General features: G+C 40.4%; 1 protein-coding gene and 1 pseudogene across 1 annotated transcript in view; one reads left to right on the plus strand and one right to left on the minus strand.

The window, feature by feature from the left end:
* The window catches only part of FAM186A (family with sequence similarity 186 member A), a 78,241-nt gene that overhangs the window by 39,230 nt on the left and 25,354 nt on the right, over positions 1-13,657 (minus strand). The gene's annotated exons all lie outside the window — the stretch shown is intronic.
* Positions 1,895-2,332, plus strand: LOC712551 (large ribosomal subunit protein uL24 pseudogene; annotated as a pseudogene).

Below are 13,657 nucleotides of genomic sequence, written 5' to 3' on the forward strand. Positions count from 1 at the left end.
TGAAAATGCTTTATAAACTGTAACTGCTAAAAAAAAAAAAAGAAAAAGAAAAGAAAAGAAAGAAAATAAAAGAAAACAGAAAAAAATGCAAGTTGCTTCTTTTTTCCTTTCTTACCTGGAAAACAGTTATCAGAATATGCCTCAAACATACTTTTCTTTCATTATCTCCTTTGCTCAAGAATCTTATCACTTATTAGCTTGGTACATTGAGTATATGGGGAAGAAAAAGAATTTTATCAGCAAATCTCTTTTCTTCCTCACTCTATCCTAGAAATTTTTTATGGATGTAATTACCACCTCATATACGGCATTTGGAAATTTGTGAAGTCATTTTTGGTTGTCATAATAATTGTGAGGGTGGACTACTGGCATTTAGTAGAGGGTACTAAGGAATGCTAGCCCATCCTACAGTGCAACGGACAGTATCACACAATGAAGAACTGTCTCAAATCCTGTGTGTCTTGTGAATATCTCACAGGACATTCATGTAGGAAAAAAAAATCTATTTATAATTATCCAAGCCTAAAACCAAACTCCAAATCTAAACACAGACCAAGATCAGTGTCTCACACCTGTAATCCGAGTGCTTTGGGAGACCAAAGTGGGAGGATCTCTGGAGGCCATGCATTCAAAACCAGCCTGGGTGACAAAGTGAGATCCTGCCTCTGAAAAAAAAATTTTTTTTGACGGGTCATGGTGGCTCATGCCTGTAATCCCAGCACTCTGGGAGGCTGAGGTGGGTGGATCACTTGTGGTCAGGAGTTCAAGACCAGCCTGGCCAACATGTTGAAACCCCGTCTGTCCTAAAAATACAATAAATGAGCTGGGCATGGTGGAGGATGCCTGTAATTCCAGCTACTCGGGAAGCTGAGGCAGGAGAATGTCTTGAACTCAGGAGGTGAAGGTTGCAGTGAGCCAAGATCGCCGCACTACTGCACTCCAGCCTGGCCAACAAGAGTGAAACTCCATCTCAAAAAAAAAAAAAAAAAAAAATTAACACAAAGTGTTTTTTGCCCAATTTAATGATACACTGCAATTTCCACAAATACAAATATTATGTAAATCAATAAAAAAATGTTATTTAAAATTTCTCCAAGAAATTTTCACCATTCTGGAACACCACAGTACCAACAGCAATGCACTAGTGATAAGAATTTTTTTTTTTTTTTTTTTTTTTTTGAGATGGAGTCTCGCTCTGTCGCCCAGGCTGGAGTGCAGTGGCGGGATCTCAGCTCACTGCAAGCTCCGCCTCCTGGGTTTACGCCATTTTCCTGCCTCAGCCTCCCGAGTAGCTGGGACTACAGGCGCCCGCCACCTCCCCTGGCTAGTTTTTGTATTTTTTAGTAGAGACGGCGTTTCACCGTGTTAGCCAGGATGGTCTCGATCTTCTGACCTCGTGATCCACCCGTCTTGGCCTCCCAAAGTGCTGGGATTACAGGCTTGAGCCACTGCGCCCAGCCGATAAGAATATTTAGTGCCAGTACAATAAAGCTGAATTTGTATCAGCCTCCATTTGTATCTTTCATATTTATTTTAATTTTACATATAGATGCAAGCCTCTGTCTACTTCTAGTGAAGTTTGACCTAGGATTTACACACTGAAATGCATGTTATTATAAATTGTTTTCCTTTTACTTATTCTCACACATATTAATTTTTAAAGTATAGGTAGTTTATGAATATCATTTTACAGCAATAAAAAAATGTTAAAAATATTTTTTAAAGGCATAGTAAATCTGACAGTTAAGACACTGGTTCAGCCCTTCCAACTTTATTATTCTTTCATTTTGGCTTCAGACAAACTGAACTCTCTCTACACTCCTTATAATAAGAGTAAGATGAGCATGTAGTTCTCTTCCCTTTTGTGGCCATCATTGAAGCCAGGGTGGCCGAAATGAAGTTCAATCCCTTTGTGACTTCCGACCGAAGCAAGAATCACAAAAGGCATTTCAATGCACCTTCCCACATTCGCAGGAAGATTATGTCTTCCCCTGTTTCCAAAGAGCTGAGACAGAAGTACAATGTGCGATCCATGCCCATCCGAAAGGATGATGAAGTTCAGGTTGTATGAGGACACTATAAAGGTCAGCAAATGGGCAAAGTAGTCCAGGTTTACAGGAAGAAATATGTTATCTGCACTGAACGGGTGCAGCGGGAAAAGGCTAATGGCACAACCGTCCATGTGGGCACTCGCCAAAGCAAGGTAGTTCTCACTAGGCTAAAACTGGACAAAGACGGCAAAATGATCCTTGAACAAAAAGCTAAATCTCACCAACTAGGAAAGGAAAAGAGCAAATACAAGGAAGAAACAATTGAGAAGATGCAGGAATAAAGTAATCTTATATACGTGCTTTGATTAAAATTTAAAACCAAAAAAAAGAGTAAGATTTGGATTTTGCCAACCAAATCATCATGCAAAATGAGTATTCTGATGTTAGGTGTGTCTGCTGTTACAGCCAATAATAATTTAAGTCAGGCCGGGCGCGGTGGCTCAAGCCTGTAATCCCAGCACTTTGGGAGGCCGAGACGGGTGGATCACGAGGTCAGGAGATCGAGACCATCCTGGATAACACGGTGAAACCCCGTCTCTACTAAGAAATACAAAAAACTAGCCGGGCGAGGTGGCGGGTGCCTGTAGTCCCAGCTACTCGGGAGGCTGAGGCCGGAGAATGGCGTGAACCCGGGAGGCGGAGCTTGCAGTGAGCTGAGATCCGGCCACTGCACTCCAGCCTGGGCTACAGAGCGAGACTCCGTCTCAAAAAAAAAAAAAAAAAAAAAAATAATAATAATAATTTAAGTCAGGAACACAGGAGAGCCAAGGCAAAGTTTGCTAAGCCAAATGATGAAGAATAACATTACAAGCTAACACATAGCACAGTGATCAAGGAAAAAATACTACCAACTCCTCATAAATTCTCCCAGAAAAATGAAGAGGAAAAAATACTTCCCAACTCATCCTTTGAGATCAATGTATACTGAAGACAGACAAAGGCACTACAAAATAAGAAAACTAAATACAAACATACCCGATGAATATTGATACAGAAAACCTTACCAAAATACTAGCAAACAGAATTCAACAGCACATTAAAAGGATTATACACCATGATCAAGTGAGATTTATTTCTAGAATGCAAGGATGGTTAAATATACGTAAATCAATCAATGCAATGTGCCAAATTAACAGAATGACAGAAAAAAAAAACACATATGATCATCACAATTGATTTAGAAAAAGCATTTGACAAAATTTAACACCCTTTCATGATAAAAAAAGAAAAAAATACAAAAGAGGCTGGGCACAGTAGCTCATGCCTGTAACCCCAGCACTTTGAGAGGCCAAGGCAGAAGTTTCACTTTAGTCCAGGAGTTCGAGACCAGCCTGAGCAACATGGTGAAACCCTGGCTCCACAAAAAATAAAAAATATCAGCCAGGTATGGTGGCGTGTGCTTATAGTTATAGCTAGTCAGGAGGCTGAGGTGTGAGGATTGCTTGAACCTGGGAAGTCAAGGCTGCAGTGAGCCATGATTGTGCCACTGCACTCCAGCCTTGGTGACAGAGTGAGCCCTTGTCTTAACAAGAACAAAAAACACACACTAAAGAAACTAGAAATAGAAGAAAACTTCTTCAACACAATAAAGGCCATATACGAAAAGCCCACAGATTATAATATACTCAATAGTGAAAGACTGCAAGTTTTTCTCCAAGATTAGGAACAAGGCAAGGAGGCCCACTTTCACCATCTATCTAACCTAGTACTGGAAGTCCTAGACACCACAATTAGGCAAGAAAAAGAAATAAAAGGCACACAATTTAGAAAGGAAAAAGTAAAATTATCTCTGTTCACAGATAACATGATCTTAAATTGTAGAAACCCTACATATGTAGAAAGCTCTATATACGTAGAAAGCCCTAAGGCTTACCCCCCTGTGCTCATATGCACGCGCACGCACACACACACACACAAACACACTACTAGAACAATAAATTCAGCAAAGTTGCAGGGTAAAAAATACAGATCAGTCACATTGCTAACTACACTAACACTGAGCAATATGAAAAAGAAATTAAGAAAACAATGCCATTTATAATAGCATCAAAAATAATAATGTATTTAGAAATTGCAGCTCACACCTGTAATCCCAGCACTTTGGAAGGCCGAGACAGGTGGATCACCTGAGGTTGGGAGTTTAAGACCAGTCTGGCCAACATGGTGAAACCCTGTCTCTACAAAAATACAAAAATTATTCAGGTATGATGGTGGGTGCTTGTAGTCCCAGCTACTTGGGAGGCTGAGGTGGGAGAATCACTTGAACCTGGTAGGCAGAGGTTGCAGTGAGCTGAGATTGCGCCACTGCACTCCAGCCTGGGTAACAGAGAGAGACTCTGTCTCAAAAATAATAATACTGAGAGGCCAAGACAGGTGGATCACTTGAGGTCAGAAGTTCGGGACCAGCCTGGCCAACATGGTGAAACCCCATCTTTACTAAAAATACAAAAATTAGCCAGCACAGTGGCAGGCACCTGTAATCCCAGCTACTCAGGAGGCTGAGGCAGAAATGCTTGCACCCAGGAGGCGGAGCTTGCAGTGAGCTACGATCGCACCACCGCACTCCAGCCAGGGCAGCAGAGCAAGACTCCATCTCAAAAATAAATAAATAAATAAAAATTTAAAATAATAATAATAATAAATTTAGAAATAAACTTATCCAAGGAGGTAAAAGACTTGTATACTTGTTGTTTTCACTACAAAATGTTACTGAGAGAAATTAAACACAAGTAAATTGAAAGATATCCCATGTTTATGGATTGGAATATTTAATGCTGTTAAGATGTCAATACTACCCAATCTACATATTAATACAACCTCTATCAAAATCCCAATGGCTTTTGTTTTGTTTTGTTTTGTTTTTGCAGCAATACAAAAATTCATCCTAAAATTTACATGGAATCTCAAGGGACCCTGAATGGCTGAAACAATCTTGAAAAAGAAAAATGAAGTTGGAGATCCCACATTTTCTGATTTCAAACTTATTCCAAAGCTACATTAATCAAAATAATGTGGTACAGGCATAAAGACAGACTTATAACCTGATAGAATAGAATAGAGAGCACATAAATAAACACCAAGTTAACAGTATGTGTATAGTATAGTGTATTCATAGCATAAGGTCAAATTATTTTCCAGAAGGTTGCTAAGGCCACCCAATGAGGAAAGGACAGTCTTCTAAAAAAAAAACACACACACACACAAATGTTGGTGGGAAAACTGAATATCTACATATGAAAGAATGAAGTTGGATCCTTACCTTATATTATATAAAAAATTTAACTCTAATTTGCCAGTCTGTGTCTTTTAATTGGACCATTTAGTCCATTTACATTTAAGGTTAATATTGTTATGTATGAACTTGATCCTGTCATGGTGATATCAGCTGGTTATTTTGCTCGTTAGTTGAAGACTCATCAGTTTGCTGTATTCAGGAGACCCATCTCACATGCAGAGACACACATAGGCTCAAAATAAAGGGGTGGAGGAAGATCTACCAAGCAAATGGAGAACAAAAAAAAGCAGGGGTTGCAATCCTAGTCTCTGATAAAACAGACTTTAAACCATCAAAGATCAAAGGAGACAAGGAAGGCCATTACATAATGGTAAAGGGATCAATTCAACAGGAATAGCTAACTATCCTAAATATATATGCACCCAATACAGGAGCACCCAGATTCATAAACCAAGTCCTTAGAGACTTACAAAGAGACTTAGACTCCCATACAATAATAATGGGAGACTTCAACACCCCACTGTCAACATTAGACAGATCAACGAGACAGAAAGTTAACAAGGATATCCAGGAATTGAACTCAACTCTGCACCAAGCGGACCTAATAGACATCTACAGAACTCTCCACCCCAAATCAACAGAATATACATTCTTCTCAGCACCACATCGCACTTATTCCAAAATTGACCACACAGTTGGAAGTAAAGCACTCCTCAGCAAATGTAAAAGAACAGAAATTATAACAAGCTGTCTCTCAGACCACAGTGCAATCAAACTAGAACTCAGGACTAAGAAACTCAATCAAAACCACTTAACTACATGGAAACTGAACAACCTGCTCCTGAATGACTACTGAGTACATAACGGAATGAAGACAGAAATAAAGATGTTCTTTGAAACCAATGAGAACAAAGATACAACATACCAGAATCTCTGGGACACATTTAAAGCAGTGTGTAGAGGGAAATTTATAGCACTAAATGCCCACAAGAGAAAGCTGGAAAGATCTAAAACTGACACCCTAACATCACAATTAAAAGAACTAGAGAAGCAAGAGCAAACACATTCAAAAGCTAGCAGAAAGCAAGAAATAACTAAGATCAGAGCAGAACTGAAGGAGATAGAGATACAAAAAACCCTCCAAAAAATCAATGAATCCAGGAGCTAGTTTTTTGAAAAGATCAACAAAGTTGATAGACTGCTAGCAAGACTAATAAAGAAGAAAAGAGAGAAGAATCAAATAGACGCAATAAAAAATGATAAAGGGGATATCACCACCGACCCCACAGAAATACAAACTACCATCAGAGAATACTATAAACACTTCTACACAAATAAACTAGAAAACCTAGAAGAAATGGATAATTTCCTGGACACTTACACTCTCCCAAGACTAAACCAGGAAGAAGTTGAATCCCTGAATAGACCAATAGCAGGCTCTGAAATTGAGGCAATCATTAATAGCCTACCAACCAAAAAAAGTCCAGGACCAGACGGATTCACAGCCGAATTCTACCAGAGGTACAAGGAGGAGCTGGGACCATTCCTTCTGAAACTATTCCAATCAATAGAAAAAGAGGGAATCCTCCCTAACTCATTTTATGAGGCCAACATCATCCTGATACCAAAGCCTGGCAGAGACACAACAAAAAAAAGATAATTTTAGACCAATATCCCTGATGAACATTGATGCAGAAATCCTCAGTAAAATACTAGCAAACCGAATCCAGCAGCACATCAAAAAGCTTATCCACCATGATCAAGTGGGCCTCATCCCTGGGATGCAAGGCTGGTTCAACATACAAAAATCAATAAACGTAATCCAGCATATAAACAAAACCAAAGACAAAAACCACATGATTATCTCAATAGATGCAGAAATGGCCTTTGACAAAATTCAACAGCACTTCATGCTAAAAACTCTCAATAAATTCGGTATTGATGGAACGTATCTCAAAATAATAAGAGCTATTTATGACAAACCCACAGCCAATATCATCCTGAATGGGCAAAAACTGGAAGCATTCCCTTTGAAAACTGGCACAAGACAGGGATGCCCTCTCTCACCACTTCTATTCAACATAGTGTTGGAAGTTCTGGCTAGGGCAATCAGGCAAGAGAAAGAAATAAAGGGTATTCAGTTAGGAAAAGAAGAAGTCAAATTGTCCCTGTTTGCAGATGACATGATTGTATATTTAGAAAATCCCATCATCTCAGCCCAAAATCTCCTTAAGCTGATAAGCAACTTCAGCAAAGTCTCAGGATACAAAATTAATGTGCAAAAATCACAAGCATTCTTATACACCAGTAACAGACAAACAGAGAGCCAAATCATGAATGAACTTCCATTCACAATTGCTTCAAAGAGAATAAAATACCTAGCAATCCAACTTACAAAAGACGTAAAGGACATCTTCAAGGAGAACTACAAACCACTGCTCAGTGAAATAAAAGAGGACACGAGGACACAAACAAATGGAAGAACATACCATGCTCATGGATGGGAAGAATCGATATTGTGAAAATGGCCATACTGCCCAAGGTAATTTATAGATTCAATGCCATTCCCATCAAGCTACCAATGACTTCCTTCACAGAATTGGAAAAAACTGCTTTAAAGTTCATATGGAATCAAAAAAGACCCTGCATTGCCAAGACAATCCTAAGCCAAAAGAACAAAGCTGGAGGCATCATGCTACCTGACTTCAAACTATACTACAAGGCTACAGTAACCAAAACAGCATGGTACTGGTACCAAAACAGAGATATAGATCAATGGAACAGAACAGAGTCCTCAGAAATAATACCACACATCTACAGCCATCTGATCTTTGACAAACCTGACAAAAACAAGAAATGGGGAAAGGATTCCCTATTTAATAAATGGTGCTGGGAAAATTGGCTAGCCATAAGTAGAAAGCTGAAACTGGATCCTTTCCTTACTCCTTATACGAAAATTAATTCAAGATGGATTAGAGACTTAAATGTTAGACCTAAAACCATAAAAACCCTAGAAGAAAACCTAGGTAATACCATTCAGGACATAGGCATGGGCAAGGACTTCATGTCTAAAACACCAAAAGCAATGGCAACAAAAGCCAAAATTGACAAATGGGATCTAATTAAACTAAAGAGCTTCTGCACAGCAAAAGAAACTACCATCAGAGTGAACAGGCAACCTACAGAATGGGAGAAAATTTTTGCAATCTACTCATCTGACAAAGGGCTAATATCCAGAACCTACAAAGAACTCAAACAAATTTACGAGAAAAAAACAAACAGCCCCATCAAAAAGTGGGCAAAGGATATGAACAGACATTTCTCAAAAGAAGACATGCATACAGCCCACAGACACATGAAAAAATGCCCGTCATCACTGGCCATCAGAGAAATGCAAATCAAAACCACAATGAGATACCATCTCACACCAGTTAGAATGGCAATCATTAAAAAGTCAGGAAACAACAGGTGCTGGAGAGGATGTGGAGAAATAGGAACACTTTTACACCGTTGGTGGGATTGTAAACTGGTTCAACCATTGTGGAAAACAGTATGGCAATTCCTCAAGGATCTAGAACTAGAAATACCATATGACCCAGCCATCCCATTACTGGGTGTATACCCAAAGGATTATAAATCATGCTGCTATAAAGACACATGCACATGTATGTTTATTGTGTCACTATTCACAATAGCAAAGTGTTAGAATCAACCCAAATGTCATCAGTGACAGACTGGATTAAGAAAATGTGGCACATATACACCATGGAATACTATGCAGCCATAAAAAAGGATGAGTTCATGTCCTTTGTAGGGACATGGATGCAGCTGGAAACCATCATTCTCAGCAAACTATCACAAGAACAGAAAACCCAACACTGCATGTTCTCACTCATAGGTGGGAATTGAACAATGAGATCACTTGGATTCTGGAAGGGGGAAATCACACACCGGGGCTCATTATGGGGAAGGGGGAGGGGAGAGGGATGGCATTGGGAGTTACACCTGATGTAAATGATGAGTTGATTGGTGCTGATGAGTTGATGGGTGCAGCACACCAACATGGCACAAGTATGCATATGTAACAAACCTGCACATTGTGCACATGTACCCTAGAACTTAAAGTATAATAAAAAAAAAATTTAACTCAAAATAGATTAAAGACCTAATATTTATAAAACACTTAGAAGAAAACATAGGAGAAAGGCTTCATGGCATTGGATTTGGCAATGATTTCTTGGACATGACACAAAATCACATGCAATAAAAGTAAAAATAGATAAATGGGCTGGGCACAGTGGCTCACGCCTGTAAAGCACTTTGGGAAGCCGAGGCAGGCGGATCACAAGGTCAGGAGATCGAGACCATCCTGGCTAACATGGTGAAACCCCGTCTCTAGTAAAAATACAAAAAAATTTAGCCAGGCATGGTGGCAGGTGCCTATAGACCCAGCTACTCGGGAGGCTGAGGCAAGAGAATTACTTGAACTTGGGAGGCAGAGGTTGCAGTGAGCTGAGATCCCGCCACTGCACGCCAGCCTGGGCAACAGAGCGAGACTCCATCTCAAAAAAAAAAAAAAAAAGATAAATGAACTGTAACAAAGTTAAAAACATTTGTTTGTCAAAGGACAAAATCAACAGATTGAAAAGTCAACCTGGGAAATGGGAGAAAATATTTGCAAATTGTATATCCAGTAAGGGTTAATATCCACAACATATAATGTGTACAAAATCAATGTCAAAAAAAAAACACAAAACCCAAATAGGCTGCACACTGGTGGCTCACCCCTGTAATCCCAGGACTTTGGGAGGCCGAGGTGGGCAGATCAGTTGAAGTCAGGAGTTTGAGACCAGCCTGGCCAACATGGTGAAACCCTGTACCTACTAAGAATGCAAAAATCAGCCAGGCATGGTGGCACACTCCTGTAATCCCAGCTACTCGGGCGGCTGAGGCACAGGAATCACTTGAGCCTGGGAGGTAGAGGTTGCAGTGAGCTGAGATTATGCCAGTGCACTTCAGCCTAGGCGACAGAGAGACACTCCATACCCCCCAAAAAACAAAAACAAAAACCCAAATAAACCAATTTTAAAATGGGCAAAGGATCCAAAAAAAGATATATAAATGGCCCAAAAATATATGAAAATGTGTTCAACATAACTAGTCATTAGGAAAACGTAAATCAAAATCACAATAATATACTAGTTCATACCCGTTAAGATGGCTACTATGAAAAAAACAGAAAATAACAAGTGTGGGTGAGGCTGTGCAAAATTGGAGGCCTGTGCACTGCTGGTGGGAATGTAATATTGTGCACCTGCTGTGGAGAAAAGGATGACAATTCCTCCAGATATTAAAAATAGAATCACCATATGATCTAGCAATTGTTCTCTGTGTATACATCCAAAAGAATTATAAGCAGGATCCCTAAGAAATATCTGTACACTCATGCTCATAATGTCATTATTCACAATAACCAAGAGGTAGAAGTAACCCAAGTGTCCATTAACAGATAAATGGATAAACAAAATGTGGTGTATAATTATATATATACACAATGGAGGCTGGGCACAGTGGCTCATGCCTGTAATCCCAGCACTTTGGGAGGCTGAGGTGGGCGGGTCACTTGAGGTCAGCAGTTTCAGGCCACCCTGGCCAACATGGTGAAACCTCGTGTTGCACTAAAAAACACAAAAATTAATCGGGCATGGAGGCGGGTGCCCGTAATCCCAGCTACTTGGGAGGCTGAGGCAGGAGAATCGCTTGAACCCGGGAGATGTAGGTTACAGTGAGCCAAGATTGTGCCATAGCACTCCAGCCTGAGCAACAGAGGGAGACTTCGTCTCAAAAAATTTAATGTAATTTAATTTTTTTTTTTTTTTTTTTTTTGAGGCAGAGTCTTACTCTTTTACCCAGCCTAGAGTGCAGTGGCATGATCTCAGCTCACTGCAAACTCCGCCTTCTGGGTTCAAGTGATTCTCCTGCCTTAGCCTCCCGAGTAGCTGGGATTACAGGTGCCCACCACCACGCCCAGCTAATTTTTGCATTTTTCGGTACAGACAGGGTTTCACTATCTTGGCCAGGCTGGTCTGGAACTCCTGACCTCATGATCCACCTGCCTCTGCCTCCCAAAGTGCTGGGACTACAGGCGTGAACCACTGTGCCTGGCCGACTTAATTTAATTTTAAAATATACATAATAGAATGTTGTTCAGCCTTAAAATTGAAGGATATTTTGACATGCACCACAATATGGATGAGCCTTGAACATACTATGCTAAGTGAATAAGCCAGTCATAAAAAGACAAATACTTTATGATTCCACTTAAATGAGGCATCTAGAATAGCTGAATTCATAGAAACTAAGTACAGTTGTGGTTTTCAGGGGATAAGGAGAAAGGGAAATGGATGCTGTTGTTTAATGGATACAGAACTTCAGTTTTCAAAGGTGAAATACTTCTGACTTTGGTTGCAAAATAATGTATAGCAATACATATTCACACTTAAAACTATTGTACTATATACTTAAAAATAATTAAGGCAGTAAATTTTATGTATATTTTACCACAATTTTTTTTTTTTTTTTTTTTTTTCTGAGATGGAGTTTCGCTCTTGTTGCCCAGGTTGGAGCACAATGGCATGATCTTGGCTCACTGTGACATCGACCTCCCAGGTTCAAGCGATTATCCTGCCACAGCCTCCCAAGTAGCTGTGATTACAGGCATGCGCCACCACACCCAGTTAATTTTGTATTTTTAGTAGAGACGGTGTTTTACCATGTTGGTCAGGCTGGTCTCAAACTCCTGACCTCAAGTGATCTGCCTGCCTTGGCCTCCCAAAGCGTTGGGATTACAGGAGTGAGCCATCACACCTGGCCTAATTAATTTTTTTTTAATTTAAAGAGGAGTAATCAAATGTTAAGTGATGGAAATATTGGAATCAGAAAGAGAGGTGATGCAGTTGTAACAAATCTAACTTAAGAACACAGGAGACAGGAGACAAAGTTGGCCAAGCTGAGTGATAAAGAATAACATCATAACTAATGCATAGTATGGTAGTTAAAAAATAAATATGCTGGGTGCGGTGGCTCAAGCCCGTAATCCCAGCACTTTGGGAGGCTGAAGCAAGTAGATCATGAGGTCAGGCGTTCGAGACAAGCCTGGGCAACATAGTGAAACCCCGTTTCTACTAAAAATACAAAAAATTAGCTGGGCATGGTGGCACGCACCTGTAATGCCAGCTACTCGGGAGGCTGATGCAGGAGAATTGCTTGAACCTAGGAGGCAGAGGTTGCAGTGAGCCAAGACTGTGCCACTGCATGCCAGCCCGGGTGACAGTGTGAGACTCCGTCTCCAAAAAAAAAAAAGAAAGAAAGAAATAATACTAGATAATACGAGGCCAGGCACGGTAGTTCACACTTGTGTAATCCTAGCACTTTGGGAGGCCAAGGCAGGCGAATCACTTGAGGTCAGGAGTTGGAGACCAACCTGCCCAAGATGGTGAAACCCCGTCTCTACTAAAAATACGAAAAATTAGCCAGGTATAGTGGTGGGTGCCTGTAATCCCAGGTATGTGGGAGGCTGAGGCAGAGAATTGCTTGAACCTGGGGGGCGGAGGTTACTGTGAGCTGAGATCGTGCCACTGCACTCCAGCCTCCTGGGTGACAGAGCAAGACTCTGTCTAAAAAAAAGAAAAAAAGAAAAAAAAGAAAGAAAGAAATAATACTAGGCTGGGCAGTGGTGGCTCACACCTGTAATTGCAGCACTTTGGGAGGCCGAGGCAGGCATATCACGAGGTCAGGAATTCAAGACCAGCCTGGTCAACATCGTGAAACCCCGTCTCTACTAAAAATACAAAAATTAGCCGGGTGTGGTGGCATGCACCTGCAGTCCCAGCTACTCGGTAGGCTGAGGCAGGAGAATTGCTCAAACCTGGGAGGCAGAGGTTGCAGTGAGCTGAGACCACACCATTGCACTCCAGCCTGGGTGACAGAGTGAGGCTCCATCTCAAAAAAGTAAAACAAAACAAAAAAAGAAATAATACTAATTGCTCACAAACTTTTCCAAAAAGTTGAAGAGAAAGGAGCAATTCCTAATTCATTATTTGATGTCAGCATTACCCTGATATTAAAATCAGACAGATGTAAAAGAAGAAAATTACAAACCAATATCCCTCACCTCATGAAAACAGTCACAAAAAATGCTTCATAAGATTTTCAAAAATTCTGGGACAGATAGGTGACCAATAAAATAAAACAGAAAATAGAAACAAACAATATCCTTAAAAAATAGTATCGTGGGCCGGGCGCGGTGGCTCAAGCCTGTAATCCCAGCACTTTGGGAGGCCGAGACGGGCGGATCACGAGGTCAGGAGAT

Source organism: Macaca mulatta, chromosome 11, assembly GCF_049350105.2.
Source record: "Macaca mulatta isolate MMU2019108-1 chromosome 11, T2T-MMU8v2.0, whole genome shotgun sequence".
Lineage (NCBI taxonomy): Eukaryota > Metazoa > Chordata > Mammalia > Primates > Cercopithecidae > Macaca > Macaca mulatta.